The 21537-nt window shown below is 40.2% G+C and overlaps 1 protein-coding gene across 6 annotated transcripts in view; it reads right to left on the bottom strand.

The window, feature by feature from the left end:
* LOC133542392 (DNA (cytosine-5)-methyltransferase 3A-like) overlaps positions 1 to 17623 on the bottom strand; it is a 97121-nt gene extending 79498 nt beyond the window's left edge. For 5 of the 6 annotated variants that reach the window (XM_061886459.1, XM_061886458.1, XM_061886455.1 and 2 more), the window contains exon 1: positions 17507 to 17623. The gene's annotated coding sequence lies outside the window, so the exon portion shown is untranslated. The remainder of the gene's footprint in view (positions 1 to 17506) is intronic. The other variant, XM_061886456.1, reaches the window with a different exon arrangement.
* Positions 17624 to 21537: the final 3914 nt, after the last annotated feature.

Consider the following 21537-nt stretch of genomic DNA (forward strand, 5'->3'; position numbering starts at 1 on the left):
GACGGCATCCCTCACCGCTGGTGTCCACCAAGGGGTTTTAGGATTGCCGCCCCGACAGGCACCAACTACCTTGCGGCCACAGCTCCGATCTGCCGCCTCGACAATAGAGGTGCGGAACATGGTCCACTCGGACTCAATGTCCAGCACCTCCCTCGTGACATGTTCAAAGTTCTTCCGGAGGTGGGAATTGAAACTTTGTCTGACAGGGGACTCTGCCAGACGTTCCCAGCAGACCCTCACAATGCGTTTGGGCCTCCCAGGTCTGTCCGGCATCCTCCCCCACCATCGCAGCCAACTCACCACCAGGTGGTGATCGGTAGAAAGCTCCGCCCCTCTCTTCACCCGAGTGTCCAAAACATGAGGCCGCAAATCCGATGACACAACTACAAAGTCGATCATGGAACTGCGGCCTAGGGTATCCTGGTGCCAAGTGCACATATGGACACCCTTATGTTTGAACATGGTGTTTGTTATCGACAAACTGTGACGAGCACAAAAGTCCAATAACAAAACACCACTCGGGTTCAGATCCGGGCGGCCATTCTTCCCAATCACGCCTCTCCAGGTTTCACTGTCGTTGCCAACGTGAGCGTTGAAGTCTCCCAGTAGGACAAGGGAATCACCCGGGGGAGCACTTTCCAGTACTCCCTCGAGTGTTCCCAAAAAGGGTGGGTACTCTGAACTGCTGTTTGGTGCATAAGCACAAACAACAGTCAGGACCCGTCCCCCCACCCGAAGGCGGAGGGAGGCTACCCTTTCGTCCACCGGGTTGAACTCCAACGTACAGGCTTTGAGCCGGGGGGAAACAAGAATTGCCACCCCAGCCCGTCGCCTCTCACTGCCGGCAACGCCAGAGTGGAAGAGGGTCCAATCCCTCTCGAGAGAAGTGGTTCCAGAGCCCTTGCTGTGCGTCGAAGTGAGTCCAACTATGTCCAGCCGGAATTTCTCGACTTCGCGCACTAGCTCAGGCTCCTTCCCCCCCAGTGACGTGACGTTCCACGTCCCAAGAGCTAGCTTCTGTAGCCGAGGATCGGACCGCCAAGTGCCCTGCCTTCGGCTGTCGCCCAGCTCACAATGCACCCGACCTCTATGGCCCCTGCTATGGGTGGTGAGCCCATTGGAGGGGTGACCCACGTTGCCTCTTCGGGCTGTGCCCGGCCGGGCCCCATGGGAACAGGCCCGGCCACCAGGCGCTCGCCATCGTGCCCCACCTCCGGGCCTGGCTCCAGAGGGGGGCCCCGGTGACCCGCGTCCGGGCGAGGGAAATCTGGGTCCATGGTTTTTCATCTTCATAAAGGTCTTCGAGCTGCTCTTTGTCTGATCCCTCACCTAGAACCTGTTTGCCTTGGGAGACCCTACCAGGGGGCTTTATGCCCCCGGACAACATAGCTCCTAGGATCATTGGGACACGCAAACTCCTCTACCACGATAAGGTTGCAGCTCAGAGAGGAGTTGCAGCTCAGAGAGGAGGTTGCAGCTCAGAGAGGAGTTGCAGCTCAGAGAGGAGTTGCAGCTCAGAGAGGAGTTGCAGCTCAGAGAGGAGATTGCAGCTCAGAGAGGAGCAAGTTTAACAAGTTCAACAAGTTTAAAACAGCACTGAGTATCTTGTCAACCTTCATAAAATATTTTAATAACTTTTGGTATGATACATGGACATACAAAGAGTGGAATGACGCCTCTGATGTGTGGCCTGAAGGGGTCTTTATCGCTTTCACTGGCACTAACAAACTATGAGGAGGGTTCCAGAACCATACAAAAAAAAATACCAATGTGGAGACTGCTTTACGGCATATGACCCTTCCCCTGTTTTTACATTTCACACCTGCGTGCCGCCAGAAAACTAAAAGAAGAAGAACGCCTATTTTCAATCACTGCTATTATGGCCGAAGCTGCAAAAAAAAGAAATAAAATAAAATAAAATAAAATAAAATAAAAAAAAAGGTTTTGTCTGAGGAGACACAAAAAAAACAAGAAAAAGGGAGGCTACCCGGATAAAAGAACAATCAAGGATCAACATTGACCCCGTTTTCACTTGCTGGCATGAGCTCATAAATGAGGATAGATTTTAGACCAATGTTCCTGCTGGACAAGTACCTTCCGATGCTCATATTAAAGTCTTATCTATCTAGCTATCGGAAATTTGTGTGGTCGCAAAAAATAGCCACCAGCTTGATAGTTTGCAGTTCCACACTGACACGACCAGCCACGCAACAAACTCTAAAGTACTGTAAAAAGAAATACAATGCAATGACTGCAAACCGCATATATAAAGTTTGAGAAAAATATGTAGGTTCCTACTGTGGAAAGATCAGTCATACTGAATCATTGTGGTATTATCGTGTCAGTTTGTAAGTAAGTGACGGTAGTTTCTGACGATTTATGACGCTATGCACGGGTCCTCATGGGAAATGTGGTCTTCCTTCAGGCAAAACACTGCCGCTTTGGTCCACTGCCGCCGCCAAAATCAACCAGAACTGAAAGCTTTAAGTAAGTTTTAGGGCACAGATTAATATGCTCCACATATTCTGCAACAAGTGGTTGTGCAAACGTGAGACGTGAAATAAATTCACAGCTGTTGCTGAAAGGTGTTTAATGTTTACTTACATATTTTACTATATGGATTATTAATGTATATTAGTAACCTATCATTTCAGACAGGTACATTTCCAAACAAAAACTCTACTTTTCATTTTTCATAAGCGCTACGCCAGGAGCTATTTATCAAGAGCATAACTAGTAGTACAGAAGAGTGGAATCTTTAGGCACCTCAAATTTCGATTGCGATTCAGAGGCCATGATTCAATTCTAAAATAATTATTAAAACAATATATTGCATATTAGTTATTTGTATTTTGACAATATATTGTATATTATGATTATACAAAACCCAGGACCAGTGAAGTTGGCACGTTGTGTAAATCGTAAATAAAAACAGAATAGAATGATTTGAAAATCCGTTTCAACATATATTTAATTGAATAGACTGCAAAGACAAGATACTTAACGTTCGAACTGGTGAACTTTGTTATTTTTTTTGCAAATATTAGCTCATTTGGAATGTGATGCCTGCAACATGTTTCAAAAAAGCTAGCACAAGTGGCAAAAAAGACTGAGGAAGTTGAGAAATGCTCATCAAACACTTACTTGGAACATCCCACACGTGAACAGACTAATTGGGAACAGGTGGGTGCCATGATTGGGAATAAAAGCAGCTTCCATGAAATGCTTAGTCATTCACAAACAAGGATGGGTCGAGGGTCACCACTTTGTGAAAATATGCGTGAGCAAATTGTCCAACAGTTTAAGAACAACCATTCTCAACAAGCTATTGCAAGGAATTTAGGGATTTCACCATCTATGGTCCGTAATATCATCAAAAGGTTCAGAGAATTTGGAGAAATCAATGCACGTAAGCGGCAATGCCTGTGACCGTCGATCCCTCAGGCAGTACTGGAAACAATACACGACATCAGTGTGTAAAGGATATCACCACATGGGCTCAAGACCACTTCATAAAAACACTGTCAGAAACTACAATTGGTCCCTACATCTGCAAGTGCAAGTTAAAACTTTACTGTGCAAAGCAAAAGCCATTTATTAACAACACCCAGAAAGGCCGCCGGCTTTGCTGGGCTTGAGCTCATCTAAGATGGACTGATGCAGAGTGGAAAAGGGTTCTGTGGTCTGATGAGTTTACCAGTTCGAACGTTAAGTATCTTGTCTTTGCAGTGTATTCAATTTAATATAAGTTGAAAAGGATTTGCAAATCATTGTATTCCGTTTTAATTTACGATTTACACAACGTGCCAACTTCACTGGTTTTGGGTGAAATTTCCAAACAAAATGAAAACAGCTAAAGTTGCACCAATTTATAAGACTGTAGACAAAAAGCAATTTACAAATCATAGACCTGCTTTTTTACTTGCACAATTTTCTAAAATCATTGAAAAACTTTTCAATAACGGATTAGAGTTTCACACACAAAAATAGAATACTCGAAGACAACCAATATGAATACAAAGCTAATGTTTCAACTTCGATGGCTTAAATTTAAACTACAGAAGAAATTACCATTGTAATAAATAGTAAAAAAATAGTTGAATTTGTTCATTTCTTCTGTTATTACTTGTATTATCTTCTGTGTGTTCTCTCCTGAACATAACACAGTTGTGTCATCCGAAAATAACAGTAACTTTAAATATTTTGTAACTTTACAAATGTCATTTATATTGAGATTGAATAATTTTGGTCCGAGTATTGATCCCTGAGGTACACCACAGGATATATTTAGTGTTGTAGATCTGTGTTTGCCTAGCTTCACGTATTGTTTCCTGTTCGTTAAATAACTTCTTATCCAGTTTAAGACTAACCCTTAGATGCCATATCATTCTAGTTTTTTGATTAAAATGGTGTGATTAATTGTGTGAAATGCTTTAGTTAGATCCATAAACACTGCTGCCTCAAATTTTTTTTACTATTTATTACAATGGTAATGGTAATGGTAATTACAATGCGGATGATAAAACTGTGTTTTGTTCAGGAGAGAACACACAGAAGATAATACAAATAATAACAGAAGAAATGAACAAATTAAAAGATGGTTTGACAAAAACAGACTATTTTTGAATCTCAGTAAAACTAAAATAATGCCATTTGGTAACAGTAGAAGAGAAAGTCAAACACAAATAGAAATTGAAAGTGTAAATGAAACCAAATTTCTAGGTATAATGATTGATGATAAATTGAACTGTAAATCTCATGTAAAAAATATACAACATAAAGTAGCAAGACACACGTCAATGATGAATAAAGCAAAACATGTTCTAGACCAAAAAACACTTCGTATTCTCTACTGCTCACTAGTGTTACCATTATTGTGTAGAAATATGGGGAAATAACTACAAAAGTACACTTCAGTCATTAAGAGTGTTACAAAAAAGATCAGTTAGAATAGTACATAATGTTGGATATAGAGAACATACAAATCTTTTATTTCTTAAATCAAAAATACTGAAATTCCACGACATAGTGAATTTGCAAACAGCTAAAATCAAACACAAAGCAAACTATAACCTGCTACCCAAGAATGTACAACAATTCATCTAAAAAAAAGAGGAGAAATATGATCTTTGAGAAAAATATAATTTAAAACATTTGTATGCACTTAAAACACTTAAGACCATCAAAATGTCTGTATGTGGAATTAAATTATGCAATAGATTAAGCAAAGCTATCAAACAATGTATTAATATGATCCACTCCAAGAAACTCTTCAAACTTAGTGTTTACAAAGTACAAAGAAGGACCATGGTAAACATTCTGAATTTATTTCATCTATCCATCCGTTAATTTTTTTCAAAATAATCTAACATATGAAATGTAAGTTACTTCACAGAGTAATATTTATTTATTTTTATTGTGATTACTTATGGAGTATATTGTGAATAAATTGAGAACAGGAAGTGAACAAAAGTTTCAACAAGTGTTATGGAAAAAAAAAAAAGGGGGTAGGATTAAATGAGCTCTGCTTCTTCCTACTCTTTTTCGAACATGTTGAAAAGATTAACTAGAAATTGTGATTGTTATATGCTTGTATGTTCGAAATAAACTCAAACTCAAACTCAATACTTTGGTCTGCACTCACAGTGGGCTGCAACAATTTATTGTATACATCGATTAATTCGATTAAAAAACAGCTTTATACTTTGTTGCTTCTATTAATAATTTAATGAATGTAATGTAACTGATAAAAATGATTAATTCAGACTGCATGATTTGCCTGTAACTTTAAATAGTTTCCGCACTGCCGCAGCAATTTAGTGTACATGACAGCCGTAAAGTTTTATGTAAGTATTTTTTTATTATTGCACACATGTTAAAAGTGCATTTTCATTGTTGATGAGAAAACAAAAAGAATGAAGGTAATGGCGAGCAGATAAATAGTTGCCTATTTCAACTCTCTGTAATCGAAAAAAGTAACCGATAGTGTTACTTGATTATTAAAATAATGGATAGCTTCACCCCTAACTCACGCTGCTCTACAACAGCGTTTTTAATGCCATCGCTGTTTTATACAGAACTTTTATGAGTTTGTTGCTTATTTTGAGTCTTTGAGTTTATTTCTGGTATAAAAGGTGGCAGTTGTCAATAATAACTGGAGGGAAGAAGGATCATATTAATGTATAATCTTGCGTGTATATCTTGTGCGAGATTGGGCATACCATGGGATCTGACTTTATGGGTTATGTCTAGTTGTTCTGTTTACTTCTATAACGGAAGATGGTGGCTATTATTAATTACTGGAGGCATTACATGTATGTATTGCCTATTCTGTACCTGTAAGGAAGTGTATCGCGCTTGAGTACGGATCAGATGAGAATATCTGGCCCCTGTCCAGGGGCCCAGGCTTAGACCGATTTTATTATTTTATTTTATTTTATTTTAATCTTTTATTTTTTTCTCCCATTCCCCACCACTTGTTTACCTGAATCTCACCTTTTTTGTAAGGGGCGCCGGAAGTTGGCAAACCTGCCAGCGATCCTGTTCTGTCTCCCTGTAATGTTTGTCTGATCTTGAATGGGATTGTGCTGAAAATTTTAATTTCCCCTCGGGGATTAATAAAGTATGTCTGGTATAGGTGTCAAGTGTGTCCACCTGTGGTGCAGGGATATCCAACTACATAATTTTGGGGGCTGCATTTCCAGAAAGCTAAGGACTGGAGGCTGGACCTCTCCCTTCACAATTAGCCGTTTTTTTTGCATGTTCTCCCAAAGGATGCTTCCTCCCAACTGTCCAAAAACATGCACTTGGGGATAGGTTGATTGGCAACATTAAATTGACCCTAGTGTGTGAATGTGAGTGTGAATGTTGTCTGTCTATCTGTGTTGGCCCTGTGATGAGGTGACGACTTGTCCAGGGTGTACGCCGCCTTCCGCCCGAATACAGCTGAGATAGGCTCCAGCACCCCCTGTGACCCCAAAAGGGACAAGCGGTAGAAAATGGATGGATGGATGGATGGATGGATGGATGGGTTTAAAGAATCTTCTGCAAAAATGTTAATCTCTCTGAAGTTTTTTTAACTGAACTCACGGAATAGCCAAAATGATTAAAAAAAGGAGGACCTAAAATTGAACCTTGAGGAACACCCTAAAGAAGTTGAACAAAAGACTACTGACCTAATCTGTCGTAAGCAAGATACAGCAACACCTTGGTTACATAAATCACATTCCGAAAATAAATTGTATGGAGGTTAATGTGTGTCTTTTTTACGTGTTTAAAAATGAGGTTTGTTAAAACACAGTGTTTAAAAATTCAATGCGTAAAAATTCAGTGTAATAAAGTTTGGTGAAGAAGTATTCGTTGCTTCGCAAGTCAAGATCCAAATTCTGTAAATTAAGACAAAAGCAATCGAGCCAGTCTCAGAACCATCCAATGAGGTGTCAAGTTTTCAGTCATGTGACACGGGAAACCCAGAAGTGAGTCTTGAGTTTTTAAGCAACCATGTTTATACGGTGAATATTTTTACACTGTATTTTTAGACGGTGAATTGTTACACACTGAATTTTAAAGCATTGTATTTTACCTAACTAAATAATGAAACACAAATTTTGCAAAAATTCAGTGTAAAAAAAAAAAACTTTTGTAAAAAAGACACAAATTAACTTACATAAAATTGGAACTGCCAAAAAGGAGAGAACTTAATGGGTTGCTTTGAGAAACGCGTCAGTTATGTAAATCACAGGTTTGGACCCCTGTGTTTTAGATTTGCTCACAGCAAGGAACTGCCATTTGTTTGTGGTCCTTCAGTTTTCAAAAGACATGATCATGTACTGTGCAATCTTACGCTTCTAACAGTTACATTAAACCAACCGCAAATCAAATTACCTGAGTGGAAATTGCAATTTCACCACGTCAAAAGACCCGTTTTGAGGCCAGACCACCATTGCAAACAGATATTCTTGGCATAAACATAGCCCAAACAAGCTGCAGCAACACCTTAGTTACATAAATCCCATTGCGTTTGGACCCCCGTGTTTTAGATTTGCTCGCAGCAAGGAACTGCCATTTGTTTGTGGTCCTTCAGTGTTTTCAAAAGACATGGTCATGTACTGTGCAATTTTACACTTCTAACATCCATCCATCCATTTTCTACCGCTTATTCCCTTTTGGGGTCGTGGGGGACGCTGGCGCCTATCTCAGCTACAATCGGGCAGAAGGCGGAGTACACCGTGGACAAGTCGCCATCTCATCACAGGGCCAGCACAGATAGACAGACAACATTCACACTCACATTCACACACCAGGGCCAGTTTAGTGTTGCCAATAAACCTATCCCCAGGTGCATGTCTTTGGAAGTGGGAGGAAGCCGGAGTACCCAGAGGGAACCCACGCATTCACGGGGAGAACATGCAAACTCCACACAGAAAGATCCCGAGCCTGGAATTGAACCCAGGACTGCAGGACCTTCGTATTGTGAGGCAGACGCACCAACCCGTCTGCCACCGTGAAGCCCACACTTCTAATACTTAAATTAAATCAATTACATATTAAATTAATTGAGTGGAAATTGCAATTTCACCACGTCAAAAGACCCGTTTTGAGGCTAGTCCGCCATTGCAAACAGATATTCTTGGCATAAACATAGCCCAAACAAGCTACAGCAAAACCTTAGTTACAGAAATCACATTCTGAAAAAACATTTTTTAACTGCCAATAAGGAGAGGGCTTAAACGGGTGTTCTGAAGAACGCCTCAGTTATGGAAATCACAAGTTTGGACCTCAGTGTTCTATGTTTGCAAGCAAAGTTAAAATGCCAATGCAGCAACCTGCCATTTGTATGTTCCTTCAGTATTTTCAAAATACAATACACAATTTCACACAAAGTTATGTATTGCGTAGAGTCTATCTTCTAACACCTACATTAAACCAACCATATACTGTATCAAATGATTAATTGAGTGGAAATTGTAATTTCACCACATCAATAGAACCGTTTTGAGGCCAGTACCCAATTGCAAACAGATATTCTTAGTATAAATATAGCCCAATTTGCTCTTTATTTTGCTGTGGTTACCTCAAACAATTGCTGGATGTCATTGCAAGTACTGTACAGTCATTGTACCACAGAAGCATGGGCTTCAGCAATGGCAGACGTTTAATCTGAATACTCAAAAAAAAAAAATCTTACTGCTCAAAATTGCACCCCAAAACCGACCACAGTAGTGATTTAAGTGGAAATGCCTGCAGCCATGTGTGATGCTCATGAAGATGTATTGTGGAGTATGTCACTCCTCGCACTGCGGCCTTACGTCAACCGCTGTAAAGACGCCAGGCAGAGGGCCAGCGGAAAGCCGAGGGTGTGGAAACTTCGCAGAAAATTGTACGATCACCCTCCCACAAACCCCAGGGGTCTTTACAGCACAAATCTGCAAGTCAACTCCCCCCTCTACATTTGACATATTTAGGTCAAAAACCCACTTCACACTCCTAAATAAAAAGCATGAAACAGAAATTGTTGCCGTCTTCTTGCCAGAGGGTTTCTAAATTAGACTCCTCTCCAAGGCCTAATAAGCGCAAGCCTGAACTGGTGAAAAGAAAAGTGGGTGCCAGAGCAGGGAAAAAGCTTCATTGATGAGTCAAAGTAGTAAGAAGCAGCTGGGGAAAGAATGAGGAAATAGAATTGTCTTTAAAATAAAAGTACTAAATCGATCCTATTTTCAGGCTGCAGGACGATGTTCCATTGCATTTAAAAATAAAGAGTTAACTAATGTAATTAATCACAAAAAATATTGCATTAATCACGTATACACGCAGATTAATCACAATATTTATTTTGACCGCACATGCTCCGTTACCTTAACAGCAGATGGTTACCTGGAAGGCCGCATGAGTTGTTATACAGTTAGTGATCAGGTCATTGCATACGTCAGTGACAGGTGAGTGACAGGTGTGCTCGAAGGGCAAACCCAGCTTAAAAATACACTGTAGATAAAAGTGTTACCAAATTTTGAGCGCATAAATGACATTCATTCAAGTAAATTATTGTTTTAAATGTTGCTATATGATTGATAAATGCATTCGTGTGTCCATACGGTGTGGTTTAAGTTAGTTCAATGTATGCAAGCGAGTAATAACCAGTGATTAATCATGATTAATACAAATTCAAAAGTGTGATCAATCTGATTAAACAAAAAACTTAACAGCACTAAGTTATGTGCCACTCCTTTACCAATGTGTCGAAAAAATAAAGGGGAAAATTGCCAGACGATAATTTTTTTTATTTTTTTTTATGAGGATTTTTACCTATATGACTTAAACTAGCCTAAAATGACGACGCTGAAAAAAAAATTCCAATAAAAAATTAATTTTTGATCCCATGTTTATTGCAACATATATTAAGGAAATCATTTGTGTAAAGCTTTAAATTGGGATATTTATTTGTATATGTGTCCACCTACTTCTTCCTATTCAAAGCATTCAGAAAAATGTCACTTCTACATTTTTCTGCAAGGGTGCCTAATTTCCTACTTAAATAAGGGGGTTTGAAATTAACGTTCACAAATCATTGAAGGTGTTCATAGTATTGGTTCATCCTGGAAAAATAACTACTGCTTTCCCTCACCACACTGAGCTTCAAATATAGCTTTGCTGACTTTTTAGGGATTTTATTTTTTGCCCAACGCATGTTCTACAATTTTTTGATCCTAAATTAAAGTGGCTGTTTTCACCTAGCTCACAGTTAAATTGTTCTAAGCAAAAAATACAAGATTATTATTAAGTTACGTAATAAAACAAATTTACAGGCCAAGATTTTTTTCTTTTAATTGTGTTTACGTCAGTCACTCACTCTGTCAGAGGGAGCTTGTGCAAACATACAAAATCAGCCAAGAGAAGCAATTAACAATTTGCAGTCATGTTGTTATGATCGAATATACATTCAATGACAGCTAACGCAAGCTATCTGCATCGCTATCATCATTAGCCCCCAAAGCAAATGCGCGTGCACGTTTTATATACACACAAGGTTACTTCATTACATCGTAAAAGCTGTAACAGTGCAGGATATATTGTGTAAAGCAGCGGTGTCAAACGTACGGCTAAAGGGCCGGATCAGGCCAGCGAAAAGGTTTTATCCGGCCCGCGGGATGAGTTTGCCAAGTATAAAAATTAACCTGAAATTTTTGAATGAAAGAAACAGCTGTTCTAAATGGGTTATGGGTTATAATTGTATGGCTCTTTTCTACCTTCAAGGTACTCAAAGCGCTTTGACACTATTTCCACATTCACACACTGATGGCAGGAGATGCCATGCAAGGCCCTAACCACGACCCATCAGGAGTGAAGTGTCCTGCTCAAGGACACAACAGATGTGAAAAGGTTGGTAGAAGGTGGGGATCGAACCAGGAACCCTAAGATTGCTGGCACGGCCACTCAGTAAATGAGTCCATCGGAAATCGCAATAGCAATTATTAGTATATTTGTAGATGATACTAGATATGTACAAAATAAACCACATGATGTTAGTACGTCAGTCGAGGAAAACGATCAAACTACATAAATAACATACGGTAATTTGATTTTGATATAATTTTCTTATTTTGATAGCTTGAAAATTAACAGCAATGAGTTGACTGATGAACATTATCACATAATTTTTTCAGAGAATATAAAAAACGACAAATAAAGATTGAATAATATTAACTGCAACATGTAAGTGTAAAAAACAACAACATTATGTTTTGTACATGTTCAAAATGTGCTTGTTCTATTCTTTAACAAAGAAAACAATCTGAAGTTGTCTTTATTTTTAAGTTATCGTTCCGTGATTATACCAGTTCGGTCCACTTGGGAGTAGATTTTTCTCCATGTGGCCCCCAAACTAAAAGTAGTTTGACACCCCTTCTGTAAAGTATATTTATAAGTCAGGTCCCTGTAGGCATCTGCGAAAATGTTGCAGAAAGCTCTTTAATAATTTCCAAGCAAAAAAGGGCTAAATAAACTAAAATGAGATTAGTAGGTTGTGAGTTCACACCCCGGCCGACTCATACCAAAGATTATAAAAATGGGACTCATTCCTTTCCTGCTTGGCACTCAGCATCAAGGGTTGGAATTGGGGGTTAAATCACCAAAAATGATTCCCGGGCGCGGCACCGCTGCTGCCTACTGCTCCCCTCCCCACCCAGGTTGTGATCAAGGGTGATGGGTCTAATGCAGAGAATAATTTCGCCACACCAAGAGTGTGTGTGACAATCATTGGTACTTTAGCTTTAACTTTTTAAAAACAACAACACCAGAGTATTATTGGCCACTAGAGGAGACCAAACCAATCAGAGAATGTTGCTCTGATTGGCTGAGCATCAGGCAGCATTAATGGTTTAAATGAATACAAAAGGTTGTTATTTAATGTCTGGAGGGCAAGCGTAGTAACAAAAAAACAGCTTGGTCACAAACATTATCTTTATTATTTTTAATGGTTGATTCTTACTTTGCGGGAAGTCTTGTCTGAAACCAATTAACAGTGATAAAAGAGGGACGACTGAATTCAAATTAATTGTATTACTATTATTTATACCATGAATTGATTAACGTGGACCCCGACTTAAACAAGTTGAAAAGCTTATTCGGGTGTTACCATTTAGTGGTCAATTGTACAGAATGTGTACTGTACTGTGCAATCTACTAATAAAAGTATCAATCAATCAAATCATTAAGGACCCAAATGTGTTAAGACATACATACCCATAATAATGACTTTCTAAACTTCTAAACAGCATTAAATGTATAATATTGTTTAGGGGGTACTTGAAGAAATGCCAAGGGGTTCGTGAGATTTTTAAAAAATATTCTAAAAATAGCAACAATTCAAAAATCATTTATAAATATATTTATTGAATAATACTTCAACAAAATATGACTGTACATTCATAAACTGTGAAAAGTAATGCAACAATGCAATATTCAGTGTTGACAGCTAGATTTTTTTTGTGGACCTGTTCCATAAATATTGATGTTAAAAAAAAAAATGTTTGTGAAGAAATGACCCCGATAGGGAATAAGCGGTAGAAAATGGATGGATGGATGTTTAGAATAAAGTTCATGAATCCAGATGGATCTCTATTACAATCCCCAAAGAGGGCACTTTAAGTTGATGATTACTTCTATGTGTAGAAATCTTTATTTATAATTGAATCACTTGTTAATTTTTCAACAAGTTTTTAGTTATTTTTACATCTTTTTTTACAAAAAGTTCAAGAAAGACCACTACAAATGAGCAATATTTTGCACTGTTATACAATTTAAAGGCCTAGTGAAACCCACTACTACCGACCAGGCAGTCTGATAGTTTATATATCAATGATGAAATATTAACATTGCAACACATGCCAATACGGCCTTTTTAGTTTACTAAATTGCAATTTTAAATTTCCCGGCGAAGTGTCGTGTTGAAAACGTTGCGGTATGATGATGCGTGCGTTTGACGTCACCGGTTGTAGCGGACATTATTTTCCAGCTCGATCCAAGCTATAGGTAGTCTGCTTTAATCGCATGATTACACAGTATTCTGGACATCTGTGTTGCTGAATCTTTTGCAATTTGTTCAATTAATAATGGAGAAGTCAAAGCAGAATGATGGAGGTGGGAAGCTTTTAGTCTTTAGCCACAAAAACACAGCCGGTGTTTCCTTGTTTAAAATTCCCGAAGATGAAGCTTTACTATTGATCAGAGCGGTCAAGCGAACATGGATCCCGACTACACGTCAACCAGCAGTTTTCGGTGAGAAAATTGTGGTAATAAGTCGCCTTTTACCGGAGACATCAGCGGAGCTTCCGTCCTGCTGCAGCTGCCGTGACTTCCCTCAGGGACTCTGGCGTCAACACACCCGTGGCCACACCCCTCCGACTTTCAGGTACAATTTAATCTCGCTAAAATACTAGTAACACAATGGGCAGATAAGGGATTTTCCAGAACTATCCTAGTAATGTCTAATAACATCTTAATCACTCCCAATGCAATCGCCTTTTTTTTTCTAGTCCTTCACTCTAAATTTCCTCATCCACGAATCTTTTATCCTCGCTCAAATTAATGGGGGAATTGTCGCTTTCTCGGTCCGAATAGCTCTTGCTGCTGGAGGCTATGATTATAAACAATGTGAGGATGTGAGGAGCCCTCACACCGGTGACGTCACGCGCACATCGTCTGCTAATTCCGGTAAAGGCAATGCTTTTTTATTAGCGACCAAAAGTTACGAACTTCATCGTCGATATTCTCTAATAAATCCTTTCAGCAAAAATATGGCAATATCGCGAAATGATGAAGTATTACACATAGAATGGACCTGCTATCCCCATTTAAATAAGAGAATCTTATTTCAGTAGGCCTTTAAGTTGATGATTACTTCTATGTGTACGAATGCCCATCCATCCATTTTCTACCGCTTATTCCCTTTTGGGGTGGCGGGGGGCACTGGCGCCTATCTCAGCTACAATCGGGCGGAAGGCGGGATGTACCCTGGACAACAGAGATAGACAGACAACATTCACACTCACATTCACACAGAAGGGCCACTTTAGTGTTGCCAATCAACCTATCCCCAGGTGCATGTCTTTGGAGGTGGGAGGAAGCCGGAGTACCCGGAGGGAACCCACGCATTCACGGGGAGAACATGCAAACTCCATACAGAAAGATCCCGAGTCTGGGATTGAACCCAGGACCGCAGACCTTTTTATTGTGAGGCAGACGCACTAACCCCTCTGCCACCGTGAAGCCCATGTGTACAAATGTTTATTTATAATTGAATCACGTGTTTATTTTTCAACAAGTTTTTATGTTATTTTTATATCTTTTTTTCCAAATAGTTAAAAAATGACCACTACAAATGAGCAATATTTTGCACTGTTATACAATTTAATAAATCAGAAACTGATGACATAGTGCTGTGTTTTACTTCTTTATCTCTTTTTTTTTTAACCAAAAATGCTTTGCTCTGATTAGGGGGTATTTGAATTAAAAAAATGTTCACAGGGGGTACATCATTGATAAAAAGGTTGATAACCACTGGTTTAGGGGGTACTTAGGTGGTGGTCGGAGGGGCCGTATGCGCAAACTGCCAGTCACGCTTCCGTCAGTCTACCCCAGGGCAGCTGTGGCTATAGATGTAGCTTACCACCACCAGTTGTGAATGAATGATGGGTTCCCACTTCTCTGTGAGCGCCCTGAGTATCTAGTAATAGAAAAGCGGGATATAAATCTAATCAATTATTATTATTATTATTATTATTATTATTACTTGAAGGTATTCCAAGGGGTACGTGAGATTTGTTTTTAAATATTCTAAAAATAGCAAAAAATCTAAAATACGTCAACAAAATATGAATGTAAGCTCATTAACTGTGAAAAGAAATGCAACAATGCAATATTCAGTGTTGACAGCTAGATTTTTTTTTGGAAATGTTCCATAAATGTTGATGTTAAAGATACTTTTTTTGTGTGAAGAAATGTTTAGAATTAAATTAATGAATCCAGATGCATTTAAAGGCCTACGGAAACCCACTACTATCGACCACGCAATCTGATAGTTTATATATCAATGATGAAATCTTAACATTGCAACACATGCCAATACGGCTGGTTTAGTTTACTAAATTACATTTTTAAATTTCCCGTGGAGTTTCTTGTTGAAAACGTCGCGGAATGATGACGCTTATGTTGACGCGTGCACGTGACGTCTCGGGTTGTAGCGGACTTATTCGCCCAGCACCACACACTGATAAGTCGTCTCTTTTCATCGCATAATTACACAGTAATTTGGACATCTGTGTTGCTGAATCTTTTGCAATTTGTTCAATTAATAATGGAGACTATAAAGAAGAATGCTGTTGATGGAAAGCAGTGGATTGCAGCTTTCTTTAGCACCGAAACACAGCCGGTGTTTCTTTGTTTGTTGTGAAGCTTAGACACAGAGCGGTCAAGCGAACATGTATCTCTTCGTCAACCAGCAAGTTTTTGGATGGGAAAATTTGGATATTAAGTCGGCTCTTACAGGAGACTTCAGTGGATTATGCGACCTCCTCCTGCAGCTCAAAAAGGCTGCTGTAATCTTGGCTCCTCGGCTTCTCTCAGAGACACTGGCGTTCACCGCAGCCATCCGATTTTCAGGTATGACTTTACAATCTCACTTAAACACTATTAAAACAATCAGATAAGGGATATTCCAGAATTATCCTAGTAAATGTGTCTAATTACATCTGAAACGGTCCCACTGCCGCCTTGGGCCGTAGCCTTTTCTTTTTCTTTTTTTTTTTGTGCTTCACTCTAACTTTCCTCATCCACAAATCTTTCATCCTCGCTCAAATTAATGGGGAAATTGTCGCTTTCTCGGTCCGAGTAGCTCTTGCTGCTGGAGGCTATGATTATAAACAATGTGAGGACGTGAGGAGCCCTACAATCCGTGACGTCACGCGCACATCGTCTGCTACTTCCGGCAAAGGCAACGCTTTTTTATTAGCGACCAAAAGTTGCGAACTTTATTGTCGATGTTCTCTACTAAATCCTTTCAGCAAAAATATGGCAATATCGCGAAATGATCAAGTATGACACATAGAATGGACCTGCTATCCCCGTTTAAATTAGAAAATCTCATTTTAGTAGGCCTTTAATAAATCAGAAACTGATGACATAGTACTGTGTTTTACTTCTTTATCTTTTTTTCAACCAAAAATGCTTTGCTCTGATTAGGGGGCAGTTGAATTAAAAACATTTTCATAAGGGGTACATCACTGAAAAAAGGTTGAAAACCACTGGTTTAAAGATGGTTTTGTAATGATGATAACAAGTGGTGTTTGGATCATTAAACCCGAACAGAAAGTACACAGTTTAACAAAATAAAGTTTTGTACACTTCCCCGCATGGCGGACACTTTTATTTTTTTAAGCGCATGCCGGAAATGCAGGGAATCCTTAAACCAACATGACAGCCTCCTGCTTTATGGCAATTCATATTATGACCGACCTCACACGGCCTTCAGCGGGGTGACTTGTCCACAAACACTTGGCGAGTGCAGGCCGACGGCAATAAACCCACGCGTGTGCGTTAGTAAGCTTCACTAGGGCAGGTAAACAAAAACAAGGACGGAGCTGCGACTTGGACCGAATGCACCCGTTAACCCCAGGAGGCGCGTCCTCGTATGCTCGCTCGCCGTGGAGGCGGCGGTTCTGCGCGCGCTGATGTGTCTCAGTCTATGCGTTAAAAGGACGACTCCCCCCACCGCCGCCGGTCTTAATGGTACGCTGAGGACGTGTACGCTCTGTTGGAATATGTCCCCCACATTACCGCCCCCATATTGGGTTTGACATTCCTCCCACCATCCAAAAAAAAAAAAAAAAAAAAAAACTCCCAAGTTCACTCTGAGGCTTCACGCGCAGCTCCAGCCCACCATGTTGTTCCAATGCGCGCGAGCAATACCATTATTATTATAACTGTATTTTGTAAATGGAATGTTTGTATTTACCGTATAGTCCGACCCTGACGGCCGTCGTTTTCCCCTCCTGGCTTTCACTCAGCCCCTCTCTCTTCCTCGCTCGCTGGGCTGCTTCCGCCGCTCTCTCCCTCTCTGTCATTAGCTAGCTAGCGGCGGACCGCTGCAGCGACACCGCGAAGGGTGTCCGCAGGGTCCTAATGCTTTGTCTGTACTCCCTAAAGACCTACTGAAGTGAGATTTCCTTATTTAAAGGCCTACTGAAATGAGATTTTCCTATTGAAAACGGGGATAGCAGGTCCATTCTATGTGTCATACTTGATCATTTCGCAATATTGCCATATTTTTGCTGAAAGGATTTAGTAGAGAACATCGACAATAAAGTTTGCAACTTTTGGTCGCTAATAAAAAAGCGTTGCCTTTGCCGGAAGTAGCAAACGATGTGCGCGTGACGTCACAGCTTGTAGGGCTCCTCACATCCTCACATTGTTTACAATCCTAGCCAGCAGCAACTAGAGCTATTCGGACCGAGAAAGCGGCAATTTCCTCATTAAATTGAGCGAGGATGAAAGATTCGTGGATGAGGAAATTTAGATTGAAGGACTAAAAAAAAGGAAAAAGAAAAAAAAAAAGAGGTTATTGCAGTGGGACCAATTCATATGCTATTAGACACAGAAAGGATTTAGTAGAGAACATCCACGATAAAGTTTGTAACTTTCGGTGCTAAGAGAAAAGCCCTGCCTTTACCGGAAGTGGCAGACGATGACGTCACATGTTTAGGGCTCCTCACATCCTCACATTGTTTTTAATGGGAGCTGTCACGCCAAATTTCTTCCCCCCTACAAAAACCTTACCCCCGGAAGAAATTTGGCGTGACAGCCCCTCTAATGCTTGAAGGAACCCAATGAAGGTGGAAGGACCTTAAAGCAGCCCACACAACTGTCTGTTTTAAAAGCATTATAATTGGCTGATTGTCATTGGTGAAAAATAACGGTGAGGAAAAAATATTAGCATTCCGGCATGCTAACCTTTCAAGCTATTTTTAATTCGCTAATTTTGCAGCTGTAACCCTTAAGAGTCATAAAACTTGGTATTATCACGCCCTTATTGGGGTCCTTCAGGCATTTGAGGGTCTTCCAGGGGGAAAGTTTTTGTAGGGGGGAAGAAATTTGGCGTGACAGAGCCTCCAACAAAAACAGCTATTCAGACCGAGAAAGCAACAATTTCCCCATTAAATTGAGCGAGGATGAAAGATTCGTGGATGAGGAAATTTAGAGTGAAGGACTAAAAAAAAAAAAATGAAAAAAAGAGGTTATTGCAGTGGGAGCAATTCGTATGCTATTAGACACAGAAAGGATTTAGTAGAGAACATCCACGATAAAGTTTGTAACTTTCGGTGCTAAGAGAAAAGCCCTGCCTTTACCGGAAGTGGCAGACGATGACGTCACATGTTTAAGGCTCCTCACATCCTCACATTGTTTTTAATGGGAGCTGTCACGCCAAATTTCTTCCCCCCTACAAAGACCTTACCCCCGGAAGAAATTTGGCGTGACAGCCCCTCTAATGCTTGAAGGAACCCAATGAAGGTGGAAGGACCTTAAAGCAGCCCACACAACTGTCTGTTTTAAAAGCATTATAATTGGCTGATTGTCATTGGTGAAAAATAACGGTGAGGAAAAAATATTAGCATTCCGGCATGCTAACCTTTCAAGCTATTTTTAATTCGCTAATTTTGCAGCTGTAACCCTTAAGAGTCATAAAACTTGGTATTATCACGTCCTTATTGGGGTCCTTCAGGCATTAGAGGGTCTTCCAGGGGGAAAGTTTTTGTAGGGGGGAAGAAATTTGGCGTGACAGAGCCTCCAAAAAAATCAGCTATTTGGACCGAGAAAACGACAATTTCCCCATTAATTTGTGCAAGGATGAAAGATTCGTGTATGAAGATATTGATAGCGATGGACTAGAAAAAAGAAAAAAAAAAGTAAAAAAAAAAAAAAAAAAAACCGCGATTGCACTGAGACGGATTCATATGTTTTTAGAGATTTTTACTAGGATAATTCTGGGAAATCCCTTATCTTTCTATTGTGTTGCTAATGTTTTAGTGAGTTTAACAGTACCTGATAGTCGGAAGTGTACGTCCACGGCCGGGTGTTGACGTGCAGTGTCTCAGGGAAGTCGACAGCAGCTGTATGGGCGGCACAAGCTCAGCTGATATCCGATAAGAAGCGACTTTTAAACGACAATGTTCTCACCAAAACCTGCTGGATGACATACGGTTGGGATCCATGTCCGCTGTGATCCATAGTAAAGTTTCACCTCCATGAATTTTAAACAAGGAATCACTGTGTGTTTGTGTGGCTAAAGGCTAAAGCTTCCCAACTCCATTGTTATACTTTGACTCCTCCAATATTAATTGAACAAATTGCAAAAGATTCAGCAACACAGATCTCCAAAATACTGTGTAATTATGCCGTTAAAGCGGACGACTTATAGCTGTGTGTGTGCGCAGCACTCATATTCCTAACAGCCCGTGACGTCAAGCGTATACGTCATCATTACGCGACGTTTTCAAGAAAAAACTCTCAGGAAATTTAAATTTGCAATTTATTAAACTAAAAGGGCCGTATTGGCATGTTCTGCAATGTTAATATTTCATCATTAATATATAAACTATCAGACTGCGTGGTCGGTAGTAGTGGGTTTCAGTAGGCCTTTAAACGGAGATAGCAGGTCCATTCTATGTGTCATACTTGATCATTTCGCGATATTGCCATATTTTTGCTGAAAGGATTTAGTAAAGAACATCGACAATAAAGTTTGCTACTTTTGGTCGCAAATAAAAAGCTTTGCCTGTACCGGAAGTAGCAGACGATGTGCGCGTGACGTCACCGGTGTGAGGGCTCCTCACACCCTCACATTGTTTATAATGTGAGCTACCAGCAGTAAGGGCAATTCGGCCCGAGAAAGCGACGATTTCCCCATTAATTTGAGCGAGGATGAAAGATTTGTGGATGAGGAAAGTTAGAGTGAAGCACTAAAATAAAATAAAAGGCAACAGCTCCAGGCGTCGGGAGTGGGAGCGTTTCAGATGTCATTAGACACATATACTAGGATAATTCTGGAAAATCCCTTATCTGCTTATTGTGTTAATAGTATTTTAGTGAGATGTTGTTGTTGACTTTGGACTAGCGACTGCACAATACATCAAGGCCGCGGAACAGAGACCCACTGCGGGCTTACACACACACACACACACACACACACACATCCACATCCACAAAAAATATATACGCCACACATACACCCCCCTGCCCCCAACCTAACACCCTCGACGCAAATCCCATAGGGGTGATCAACGCCTGAAGAGCTGCGGCCTACCACCATGACCTTGAACTACCTTCCCTCCGTTGCTAGATATCTCGAGATGTATGTTGTAATATGTACTGTATATGTGCTTTGCTATGGAGTTTTTTTCCCACTCAAGACTGGGCCCCTTAGGAGCCCAGTCTAGATTGTGTTTTTTTACTCATCCTTCCCCAGCTTTTACCTTTTTCCTATCCTTTACGGGGCGCCTTATGGCGACCCATCAGCGTTCTTGTTCTGTAAACCTGTACCCTGTTTGTTTGTCCAATCTTGAACAGGTTTGTGCTGAAAAAAAAGTTTTTTTGTACTTGTGCAATGACAATAAAGACCTATCCTATCCTATAATAAAGTCATACCTGAAAGCCGGATGGCTGCGGTGAACGCCAGTGTCTTTGAGAGAAGCCGAAGAGCCAAGATCAAAGCTGCCTTTTTGACAGCTGCAGGATGAGGTCGCGTAATCCACTCAAGTCTCCGGTAAGAGCCGACTTAATATCACAATTTTCCCATCCAAAAACTTGCTGGTTGACGTAGAGAAACATGTTTGCTTGACCGCTCTGTGTTAAAGCTTCACAACAAACAAAGAAACACCGGCTGTGTTTCGGTTGCTAAAGCATGCTAACAGCATTGTTTTTTATAGTCTCCATTATTAATTGAACAAACGCGCGTCATCATACCACTGTGTTACATCACCTTTTCTTTTA

The sequence above is a fragment of the Nerophis ophidion genome, linkage group LG24 (assembly GCF_033978795.1).
Source record: "Nerophis ophidion isolate RoL-2023_Sa linkage group LG24, RoL_Noph_v1.0, whole genome shotgun sequence".
NCBI lineage: Eukaryota > Metazoa > Chordata > Actinopteri > Syngnathiformes > Syngnathidae > Nerophis > Nerophis ophidion.